This window comes from Bos mutus, chromosome 2, assembly GCF_027580195.1.
Source record: "Bos mutus isolate GX-2022 chromosome 2, NWIPB_WYAK_1.1, whole genome shotgun sequence".
Lineage (NCBI taxonomy): Eukaryota > Metazoa > Chordata > Mammalia > Artiodactyla > Bovidae > Bos > Bos mutus.
Genome location: NC_091618.1, coordinates 110246698 through 110259426, shown reverse-complemented (window position 1 = coordinate 110259426; position 12729 = coordinate 110246698). Strand labels below are relative to the sequence as shown.

Genomic DNA, 12729 nt, shown 5'->3' with positions numbered 1-12729 from the left:
CCTGTAGGAGTCACTGGGGAAGCAGATCTGTGCATGTGGCCTGATGGCCTCCAGGGGTGGAAACAGCTCAGACTCAGCTGGTGACCACTGGGACGGCCTGGGCGGGGTGAGCTGAGATTGGGAGGAAGGTAAGGCTGAAGAAATCTGAGTAAATCCATATGATATATCTGATATAGTGCCCCAATCTGATAAATCAAGAGACACAGATACAAGCATTTTTTTTGGAGATAAGAAGGAAACTATCAGAAGAATAAAATCAGCAAAGAGTTAAAGTGGTTGCCTCTGGGACAGGGAAGAGGTTGGACAGTAGAATGTTGGTTATTATCATTATTAGCTTTTCTAGACAATTGTTTCATGCATGAATTACATTGACAAAAATTATTTTTTAATATCTCACAAACTCGGTTTTATTACTCCCTTTTCCCAAATTCTTCAATCATATTCCATTGCTTCTAGGACAGTTAAATGTGTTGAACAAACTTATTTCCAAAGGAAATATTGGTTCTCAGACACTGCAGGTTAATATTCTTGCTATCTGTATCATCTAAATTTCTTCTACTATGAATGTACTATTCAAATTCCAGGGTTTTGTACTAATCCTGCCATAGACACAGCATTTAAAGGAAAAAAAGTGCAACTGCCCATGTTGAGTTTCGGAGATTTCAGTTCTGAATTAAAGTCCCTGACTCTCAGGGGCCTGCAGGCCTCTCCAGCTCACTGTACACTGTGCCTTCCTGCTTTCCACTCAAGCCATATTGGCCACCTTTTTGTTTCGTGGACCCCCCACTCTTCTTCCTCAGAGCTTTTGCATCAGAATGCTCCCTTCACTGACCACGACCCCCTCCCACCCCATCCCTCGACACATCTACTTCAGTCTTTACACTGAGCTTCAGGTATCCACATATCACCTACGTGATATTTGCCTTTTTTAGGTAATGCCAACTGTAGCACGCCAGGTTCCTGTCCATGGGATTTCCCAGGCAAGAACACTTGCCTGGAGTGGGTTGCCATTTCCTTCTCCAGGAGCTCTTCCAGACCCAGGGATTGAACCCGTGTCTCCTGTGTCTCCTGCATTGCAGGCAGATCTTTTACCACTAGTGCCACCTGGGAAGCTGGCATTTTAATCACCACCTTCCCTTAAACTGATACTTTGTTAAACATAAAGACATTTATTTTACAAGGAAACTTCAACTGCCAACAAAATGGGAAACCAATATCATCTGTCATAAATTGCAAAACTGTAAAATAAATATATAATGAGGATAATAATGTATTTCTCTATCACTCAGTTCAGTTCAGTTCAGTCACTCAGTTGTGTCCGACTCTTTGTGACCCCATGAATCGCAGCACACCAGGCCTCCCTGTCCATCACAAACTCCTGGACTTGACTCAGACTCACGTCCATCGAGTCAGTGATGCCATCCAGCTATCTCATCCTCTGTCGTCCCCCTCTCCTCCTGCCCCCAATCCCTCTCAGCATCAGAGTCTTTTCCAATTAGTTAGCTCTTTGCATGAGGTGGCCAAAGTACTGGAGTTTTAGCTTTAGCATCATTGCCTCCAAAGAAATCCCAGGGCTGATCTCCTTCAGAATTGACTGGTTGGATCTCCTTGCAGTCCAAGGGACTCTCAAGAGTCTTCTCCAACACCACAGTTCAAAAGCATCAATTCTTCAGCGCTCAGCCTTCTTCACAGTCCAACTCTCACATCCATACATGACCACAGGAAAAACCATAGCCTTGACTAGACGAACCTTTGTTGACAAAGAAATATCTCTGCTTTTTAATTTGCTATCTAATGGTCCATAGAACATGCTTTGCAACATGCTTTGCAACACCCTAGACTAGTTACTTGACTTTTTCTTCCTCATCTTTGAGTTATTAGTTTAAATATTCCTTCCCCACCCTTCCAGCACCCCCCCGCCCTCCCCGCCCCTCCCCCCGCCCCCGGGGAAATCTAACAAGCTCCTGTGCTGTGCATCTTCCAGGCCATTGCTACATAACATTTAAGAGCCTACAATACCTGTGGTTATCTACCTGTGGGATTGTTTTTAAATGGCTGCTTCTCCCACTGGACTTAAGCTTCGTGAGAATAAAACGTGTGTCAATTTTGCTCACCTCACATCTCCCTTATGTCTCCAGTGTGGAACCCATTGTTAACGCTTTAAAAAGACGTATGGGATGAATAAATCAGTACCTGTATGAGATTATCACTTGACATCAACCAACTTCCTGTTTGTTTTCATGCTCGCCAATCCATATTCTAATTGCGTGTCTCCAAATTCTTTCCGAAAGGAAGAAGAGGGTGGCCTGGGGTGGCAAGTCAGAGTTACCAAAAATGCTACAAAAGCATCTCCTACCCTGTGTGTCCTTGTGCAGAGCGACTTTGTCACCCTCCCATTACGAGATGAGTTTAATTCCCTCCCCTTGAATCTAGGTTAGACTTAGTGACTCACCTGAACCAGCACACGTGACTTCCAAGGCGGGTCAGAAAAGGCTTGCAGCTTTCACCTCTTTCTCTCAGCTCACTCACTCCTGGCTGCGCCTCTCGGGACAAGCCGTCACAGAGCCCAGCCAATGGCTATAAAGAGCTGGGAAGAGCCCAGCCAATGGCTGTAAAGAGCTGCGAAGAGCCCAGCCAATGGCTGTGAAGAGCTGTGAAGAGCCCAGCCAATGGTCGTGAAGAGCCCAAGCCAATTGGCTGCCAGACTCAGCTGAGCCCGATCTTCAAGTACCAGGGCTCGGTCGTCAGGACGGTGAGTGAGGCAGCCTCTAGAAGCGTCCCACCCCCAACCATCGAAGTTTCCCAGGTGAGGCCCCAGATGTTGTGGATGGGAGCCAAGCCATCCTTATATACCCTGTCTGAATTCCTGACCCACTGAATCTGTGAGCATAGTAAGATAACTGTTGTTTTATGCCATTAAGTTTTGGGGTGGTTTTTACGCAGCAGTAGATAATGAGAATAGAGTTTGGTACCTGAAAGTGGGATTCTCCCAAAACAAACCCCCAAACCACAACCCACTGGCTTTTGACTGGGAAGCTGGAAGAAGCTTGTGGAAACAAAGGAAAACCAATAAAATGAGAACAAGCAAAGGCTACTTATTCAAAACTTGAAAGGAGTCAGCCACCACCATTTGCATTTTGGGACACAGTCAAAGGCAGAGGAGTGGGACAGTTTGTAGTGGAAAAAGGGGGAAAACTTCAACTATGCCCTGGTTGGAGGCTGTTGGCATGGAGATATACTGTACACAGACTAATTAGAAGTGGAAAATCCTATGTGATTGGTTAGGATGAACATTTGGCTTTCACTGGTTGGTCCTAAATTGGAAGCAGGGATAAAAATTAGGGAAGCTGAAGTTATTAATCAAGTTCTGGTCATTTTGGGCCAAATGTTGCAAGAGATAGCTATTTACTTTTCTATAGTCTGTCTTATAGCAGGCTGGATTTCTGGGCTGGTTGCTGCTGCTGCTGCTGCTAAGTCATTTCAGTCGTGTCCAACTCTGTGCGACCCCATAGATGGCAGCCCACCAGGCTCCCCCGTCCCTGGGATTCTCCAGGCAAGAACGCTGGATTGGGTTGCCATTTCCTTCTCCAATGCATGAAAGTGAAGTTGCTCAGTCGTGTCTGACTCTGCAACCCCATGGACTGCAGCCCACCAGGCTCCTCCGTCCATGGGAGTTTCCAGGCAAGAGTGCTGGAGTGGGTTGCCATTGCTTCTCTGGGCTGGTTGCTATAGTTAATAGGTTAGTTTCCTAGGCTGGCTGCTGCAGATTGTGGGTGAGAATTTTTATGTATTATCCGGCCCTTATCTGTTTGTATATTCAGTCTCTCAGTGTCTTGAGAGGTTTGTTAATGAAATCTGGATGAACCTTGAGAAGACTGTCAGTGAAAGCTAGAGAGATGAGGAGGAAATTGTTATTGGAAGGTGGAAAAAAGATGACCCTGCTAAGTTGTAGCAAGAAGTTTAGCAACATTATCACCTGTGATTAACATGAAAAATAGAAGATATAGCAAATGAACTAGTGGATCTGGCTAAGGAGATTTCCTGAAAGAATGCTGAAAGTGTCAACTGGTTTCTTTCACTTACTGATGACAAAATATAGCTATGCTTAATTTTGCAACAACATTTAGAGGAAGTATAAAGAGCTCCAGGCAGCCTTTCTAAGCAGCAAAGCATCCTCAGAGTTAGGAAAGGCCCTCAGTGTAAAGGTCAAATCAAGGGTGCAATCAGGAAAACAGTGTCTCAGAGTATAGAGGAAGCCAACAGTGTGACTTTATTTTTTTAAAGGCCTCGGGAAGATGTAAGATGGTGCCTCATGAACCATTTCAGACCGATAGATAATAGGCCTTTAAAGGACCTTAAGACTAGAAGACTCGTGTCTTTGGTCCACAAGTCTTCAGACTGCAAGGAACTGCAGTGACGAGACTGTGCCCACGAAAGACAGAGACACCTGAGAAACCGCTGTGCGGATCTCAGAACTGAAATCCTAAATCACAATGGACAGTTGTATTTTTCCCCTTAAAGATTGTATCTGAGGCAGTTTAATATTAAAATCATTAGTATTCAAAGAGGACATTTTCAATCACAGATGTAGACTGTATAGAGAGTGGCATTAAATTGTAGGGTTTATGCAGCACATGTGTCTTCTCAGTAGTGGTACTTTAGATGGATACAAAGTGAGGAAAATATAAACAAGGACACAATTTACAGAGGAAATCAAATAGACCTTATGAATAAACAGTACAGAAACTCTGATTTTTAAACCCTGAGCTGGGAAGGTACCTGGGATTGTTTAAACTCAAGTATAGAAGCTGGCCATTAGCCCTGCTCCAGTGAGGAGCTGGAAGTAAAATGAAATTAAGTTTAAACGTAGTAAAACTGTTGGTTTTCAGTCTATGTGTTTCTGTTTTTGTCTGTTTTCTAGAAAGCTTTCCCATTTCTAAGAGAAAGAGATGGTGGTGGTTTAGTCGCTAAATCGTGTCCGACTCTTATGACCCCTTGGACTGTAGCCCACCAGGCTCCTCTGTCCATGGGATTCTCCAGGCAAGAACACTGGAGTGGGTTGCCATTTCCTTCTCCAGGGGATCTTCCCAACCCAGGAATTGAACCCATCTCTCCTGCATTGCAGGCAAATTCTTTCCTGACTGAGCTTAACCCACAGATGGAAGGATTGTAGCTAAGAGGCGAACTTACATGATCAAGTCAAGGACGGCCTATTTTAATCACAGTCCTGTTTGTGGATTATGAATCTTTTCAGAATGCAACTAAGTTCTGTATCCACTGTCCAGGGGAAAATAAAGGTACAGAAAGAACTTGGTATACAGTACCCATTCATGGACCCCCATGTCCATGAATCTCTTGGCCAAATATATTAGGATAAATACAAACGACAGAATTCCATAAAGCAGTTAATGAACTTCATGTTCTATACTTTGAAATGGAAAAAGAAATATCTAAAGGGTTCAAGAAGTAGACCATAGCTGCATTTAAGTAATATAATCCTATTTATAAAAAAAGCAAACATTTATATTATATATAAAACAACAGTAACAGATTTTTTTATTCTAAGTTATTTAACTTATATTATCAAATTTAATCCCCCTGCCTCAACAACCCTATAGAGCTTACCAGGTGGCACTAGTGATAAAGAATCTACCTGCCAATGCAGGAAAGTGAGTGAGTGAGTGAAGTCGCTCAGTCGTGTCCGACTCTTTGCGACCCCATGGACTGCAGCCTACAGGCTCCTCTGTCCATGGGATTCTCCAGGCAAGAATACTGGAGTGAGTTGCCATTTCCTTCTCCAGGGGATCTTCCCGACCCAGGGATTGAACCCAGATCTCTCGCATTGTAGACAGATGCTTTACCATCTGTGCCACCAGGGAAGTCCAAAAATTTTTGACTTTTAATTGTAAACTTTTCCTTAATAGCCAAAGCAGATTTCACCGTTAATAACGTCAGTGTTTCTCTAGGCCAATGCAGGAAACACAGGTTCAATCCCAGGGTTGGTGAGATCCCCTAGAGAAGGAAATGGCAACCCATTCCAGTATTCTTGCCTAGAAAATTACAAGGACAAAGGAGCCTGGTGGGCTAGAGCGCAGAGGGTTGCAAAGACTCAGACACGACTGAGCATGTACGCATGCCCAACAACCCTATAAATTAGGTACTATCATTATATCTATTTTGCAAATGAGGAAACCAAGTCTTGGGGAATTAAGTAGTTTTCCTGAAATTATATAGCTAGGTATGGGTACAGGCAGTTTCCAAACCCAGAAGGAGACACACACACACTCAAGCTAGAAGCTACATAGGTTAGGAACCTCTGGCATATTTAGCATCAAGGTCAGGGCCGGGAATGGTGCAGGAGATCAATAAAGATGTGTTGACTGAATGAAAGAACCGAAATATTAACAGTGGTTATCTATGAAGGGAAAGGATAAAGTGGCCCTTTTATTTTCTGCTCTGTTTTTTATTTGGATTTCTATGAGTATGTTGGTGAAACATTGTTAGTGTTTAATAAATAGCTATGTGCATCTTTATATTTTCCATCCCTCGTGCATACAGGTGTGTTTGTGAGACTAACTCTCACCAAAGGGAAGCAGGTAGAGATAATGTGTCTCCTTTAGTCTGAGGCAGATATGAGACAAGGATGACTGGGGACCATTCTTCAGGTTGGAGACTATGAGCTATCTAGCACTGCAGATAGAGGCTGCAGCTTTGTCTCCCTGTGTGATCTTGTAGGGTAAAGGAAGATGAATTTCAGGTTATTGTTTATGACTCCCTGAATTATCTTGTTGGTTTATTTGTCTATTGTATCTTTACTGCCCTACTAGAATATCAGTCTCCTAAGAGGAGAAAGCTTATCCATCCTGTTCACTGCTCTGTCTCTGACTGCCACATGAGAAAAGCCCTATAAATAGTGGAATAAATGAATCATTGAATGACTAAAGTCCTCTGGGTACCCAAGCATGGGCAAAGCTGGAAAGCAGTGATGGAGTTTTCCATAGCAACAGCCTAAGAGAATACCCTTTTGGGGGTGAGAACTCATTTTGAGGACTCCAGCAGACATAGGCTAGGAGGAGCTGGTAAGGTGACACCATGTGACATCTTTTAAAGTGATGTAATTCACAACTGCCACAGGAAGACTCAGCAGGAGCACTGCTAATGCCTGCCCCTGGAAGCACCATGTGATCCGTCAGGATACTGGTTATGGTTTAGTTACTGTAACAGACAGCAAATAACAATGGCTTAAACAAGATGGTTTATTTCTCTCTTAGAAGTCTAGCAGGTAGGCAGCCCAGGAAAGTTGGGCTGTTCTGCTTCAAGTGATGGTCTTCGGACTCCTATTCCTTCTGTTTTTTTATTTTTCCAAGGTCTTTTAGGATGTTGCCCTTATCTACATGACTGACCTGGAAGCCCACCACATATGCATTCCAGCCTCAGAAAGGGGTAAAGAGGAAGGGGAGGACATGCAGCTTTCTTTTGAGGATGTTACTGAGAGTGGCATATATCACTCAGGCTCACATTCCATTGGTGGGAACTTAGTCATGTGGCTACACCTGACTACAAGGGAGGCTGTGATATGTCATCTCTAGATAGAGAGTCATATGCCTCCCTAAAACCTGGGCATTACTATAAGGAAGAAAGGAACGATGCATGCTGGGGGATAATTAGCAATCTCTCACCAGTGAGGAGGCATCACAGCTGATGCTGAGAAACTCTTTGTCCAAACCTTAATGGTCTATATATGTGACTCCATTATTTTTTTTATTATGTTTGACAAGCTGTGTCACAAGATATGATAGTCATCCTCTAAAATGGCCTCCAGGGATTCCCACCTCCTGGTATTCAAATCCTTATATAACCCCTTTCTCTTGAGTAGCCTTCTTCAAGTGAACAGAATATTGATAGGCTGTACTTCTACTTCTTGAGGAGATTACAAAAGATTTACTTCCATCTTCCTAGCATATTTTTTTTTAATTGCCTTCCCAGCTTGCATGTTTTGATGAAGGAAGTGGCCATGTTGGAGGGACTCATGTATTAAGAAACCGTGGGTCGTCTCCAGAATATAGCCAACAAAGAACCGAGGCCCTCAGTCCAACACCCCACAGAGAACTGAGTCCTGCCAGTAGTCACTTAAGTCTGGCAGTGTATCATTCCCTGGGCCAGCCTTCAGATGAGGCCCTGGTCCTGGCCAACACCTTGATTGCAGTCTTATGAGAGACCCTAAGCAGAGGCTACAACTAAGCTCTGCCTAGACTCCTGGTGCTCAGAATCTGTGAGATAATGTGTGTTGTTTCAAGCCTTTCAGACTGTGGTATTTGTTATGCAACAAAAGGTAACGAATACAGAGGAATCTTTGCCAAGACTGTTGCCAAATGCCCTGGATCTAGCCTCTCAGGACTGCCATGCCTGTTTCTTCTGAGGTATGGTCCGTCTGTATTCCTGTGGTGCTGGAGAAGATTCTTGAGAGTCCCTTAGGCAGTATGGGGATCAAACCAGTCAATCCTAAAGGAAATCAACCCTGAATATTCATTGGAAGGACTGAAGCTGAAGCTGAAGCTCCAACTTTGGCCACCTGATGTGAAGAACTGACCCATTGGAAAAGACCCTGATGCTGAGAAAGACTGAAGGCAGGAGGAGAAGGGGACGACAGGATGAGATGGTTGGATGGCATCACCGACTCAATGGACATGAGTTTGCACAAACTCTGGGAGATGGTGAAGGACAGGGAAGCCTGGTGTACTGCAGTCCATGGGGTCACAGAGCGTCGGACATGATGGAGCAGCTGAATAAGACAAGATACCTTTTCCTCCTGAGGTATGGTCTTCCCATATCATCAGTCCCTCAGTCCTCCACATGACGTACATAACTATCAGCTCTTTTCCATCAGAGAGGCTCTCCTTTTCTGCTCAGCTCTGGCTTCCTCTACTCCCTACCCTTCTAGTTTTTTCTGTTTCCTTTGAATAGTCACTTAGCACAACCTTCTATATGAACTTAGATTTTGATAACAGTAGTCAGAAAGATGCAAGGGGTTGACTGCTAAGGCACGGGAAGTTAAGATTGTCTCAGAGAAGGCAGGAGACCCAGGATACTGGGAAGGGCAGAGGGAGCCAGTTAGAAGCCTCTGACAACTACCACCCTACCTCTGCCCAAACAGCTCAGGGTAGAGAGAGATCCTGGTGTCATCCCTGAGTCTTCTCCCACTCTTCATGATCCTTAACTCTGTCCTCCTTTTCTAGGCTGCTGGGTTTCCATTGAGTATACTTACTCATTAATGTATCATAGATAACCGTTGCTCCATTTGATCAGACATGCCCTCACCTATCTCCTCTGATAAATGAGAAGGTCAAACTGGATGATTTCAAAGTTCTCCTCCAACTCCAACGTGCTAAAATCTCTCTAAGTACCGGTTGGGGGGATTTATCTGGTCACAGAGTGCACCCTTGATCTTTCAAGGTTCTGGGGAACTCCTTGGGAACATGCCATAGTCAGCATCAACCTAGCTTTCTGTTGTCATTCACTAAGTGTTCTCCTAAAGTACCCCAAATCAGTGATGGACAGTTCAGGTTTGGAGGCAGAGAAAGAGGCTCATTCACTGGAAAAAACTTTGAAGCTATTCTCATTTATGTTACAAGCTTCCCTTGAACTTACAATTCATAACATCTTTCTATAATTCCAAAGGTCAGAAATAAAATGTTTTTCAAAGAAATGCTTTGGTTTGAGAAACAGACCTGAGATGAGCCAAGAAAGATTTGGTGGAGAAGGAGAAGATGGGCTGAGGAGGATAGCAGAGAAGTCAGAGGAATTGAAGACTCTGGGTTTAGATAAATATCTAGGGATTCCCTGGTGGCTCAGAGGTTAAAGCATCTGCCTGCAATGCGGGAGACCTGGGTTCTCTCCCTGGGTTGGGAAGATCCTCTGGAGAAGGAAATGGCAACCCACTCCAGTATTCTTGCCTGGAGAATCCCATGGACGGATGAGCCTGGTGGGCTATACAGTTCACGGGGTCACAAAGAGTCGGACATGACTGAGCGAATAGTCTCTACATAAATATCTACAATTTCCTAAATTTTGGCCTCCATTGAGAAGCCCTAGGGCTCTGCACTTGCTTTAAAAAGGCTTTTTTTTTTTTTAAGTAAAACAAAGGCTTGAAGCAACTGTGCTTGTGTTTTAGAAATGCCATCTTTGCATTTCTGCAGCATGGAATGTACCTGTATTTTCCACTCATAGTGGTATAATTTATACATGCCCTATTATAATTAGTTATTAATCATCCAATGACACTAGAAAACAAAACTGCTTATTTAGCTGAGTATTCCTTTGAAGGAAACAGATGTTGTTAAAAGTCATTGTCCCACGTGTGGAGGAAAATTCCACTAACATATGGAATATGATTGGTGATTCAAAAATGTAAATCTTCTGTGTGTATTCAAATACTATGATAAAAGGACAATTGTCTACATAACTGTATACCATGCACAAAAGAATCACTCTACATACAATTAAGACTATTGCTGTCTTTTCATCAGGAGTTAGAAGATTGTCAATTGAGTCTCTCGACTGGGTGAGGGATTTCAGCCAAGTGGCCTGTCCATTCTCTATTTCCCCAGAATAGCTTGTGAGTGGTAGGCTTGAATTTGCTTATTTCCATAGATTAATCTTATGCATTATTAAAGGTACAGTCTTCTAAACTGAAGTGAAGTAGCTCAGTCGTGTCAGACTCTGTGACTTCTAAACTGCTGCTGCTGCTGCTAAGTCGCTTCAGCCTTGTCTGACTCTGTGCGACCCCATAAACGGCAGCCCACCAGGCAAGAACACTGGAGTGGGTTGCCATTTCCTTCTCCAATGCATGAAAGTGAAAAGTGAAAGTGAAGTCGCTCAGTCGTGCCTGACTCTTAGCAACCCCATGGACTGGAGCCTATCAGGCTCCTCCGTCCATGGGATTTTCCAGGCAAGAGTACTGGAGTGGGGTGCCATTGCCTTCTCCAGACTTCTAAACTAGTGGTTCTCAAAGTTTAGCGTGCATTGCAATCACCTGCAGGACTTATTAAAACACATTTTTCTGGGTCCTTTCCCCAGAGTTTCTGATTTAGTTAACTTGGAACTGGACCCAAGAATCTGCATTTCTAACAAGTTCCCAAGTGATGCCAATGTTGCTGGTCTGGGGACCACACTGTCTTGAACTCTCAGCTCTATGTAAAAACCGAAATGATTTCCGAATGCTACAAGTGGAGTTTGTGGACTGTTTGTGAAAGCAGAAATATTTAAGGCATAAAATAATTTAATATTGTTTTACCTGCAGTAATTTAATTTATCTTTCCTTTGTGTTGTAATAGGAGGTTCATTAATTGCTTTTTACTTAGGCCTTGTATTACATTCATTTGTGTACATGTCTTATCTCCTTTATGATTGTGAGCTCTTTGAAGGATTGTGTTCATCTTTGAATCCTCAACGAACCTTAGTCATCAAATAAAAGGTGAATTGAATTTAGTTATGTATACATGTTTTGAATTTGTTTTGCCTGAGTTTTCTGCATCTAGTATTATAAATAACAAATAATGATTTAATTATGCAGCTCATATTCTTAATTATATATATCAACATAACTGACTTCAAGGGTATGATGTCTTTAAATTTAGTTCGGTCAAAGCTTGTAAATCTAAATAGTTATATTAACATAATTATTGAAAAGTTGCTTTTACTTTTCAGTTCTGTCACTGTACTATGAAATTTCCATACATATAAACAGGACTTGGCGATGTGCATTATGGTACAGCATTTATGAAGACTGACACCCCCAGAAATGTTATTGTCAAAAACCAACATTAAGAGCATGGAAATACATTCTGATAATACTCTGCAGAGAGGCTAACTGATTTACCCCAAATTACTTTGCTCCTCTTCAATGCCTTTAACTATATATTTTCAAAACCTGGATTTCTGAAAGCAGTTGCCAGAATCCCAGGAATACCCATACTACTGTTGTATCTTTAGTAGCCTTAATAAAATGTATTTGGATTTTTTAGTTTACAGATTTTAGATTTGAAGCATTTCAGCTTGAGAAGAGCCTGTAAAGATCCTCCAACTTCAACTTGTTGAGGTCCACGTCTCCCTGACTGCCTACTTATACTCAGCTTAGGTTTAAAAAGAAGAAACCATTAAAGAGAAGAACCAACCTGGGGTAAGGAAGGCACTTTCCAGGGGTCCATTCTAACTGAGAAAGTGATCAAGCCTTTTCCTTCAGCTTCTACACAGTGACCCTATTTCCACCCCTTTAGGAATGTCCTGTCTAAACAGGATCTTCCAAATGTCTGTTATACCCCATGGTCCTGTTATTCCCTCTGATCTGCTTCCCTTTCCCCCACTTCAAGATCTCCATGCTACAGAAGCAAGGGGGCAGCTGCAGCCCCGCACCCAGCTTCCAGCTCCTAGCTGCTCAGGATGGGCGGGCCTGCTGTTCACAAGCCTGAATAACGACTCATGAAGGAGTACTTTCTCCTTAGAAAACTCAGCAACCTTCTATTCCAAACCCAGACTCAGTATAAAACTGTCACCACAATGACTTTTCTTGGCAGTTGTCTGTGGTACTATGGAGAGATGACATGAACTTCATCAAGGATCAAACAGAGGAGAATAAAGACTTTGAGAGAAAATGAAGTCTGCATTAAATATAAGAACATTAACAAGGAATAAAAACAGCCAAATGCTTATAGGTCCTTAGCTCAATAAATA

The 12729-nt window shown here is 43.0% G+C and overlaps 1 protein-coding gene across 2 annotated transcripts in view; it reads right to left on the bottom strand.

Moving 5' to 3' along the window:
• LOC102271300 (glutamate-rich protein 2) overlaps window positions 1–12729 on the bottom strand; it is an 81878-nt gene that overhangs the window by 60145 nt on the left and 9004 nt on the right. The gene's annotated exons all lie outside the window — the stretch shown is intronic.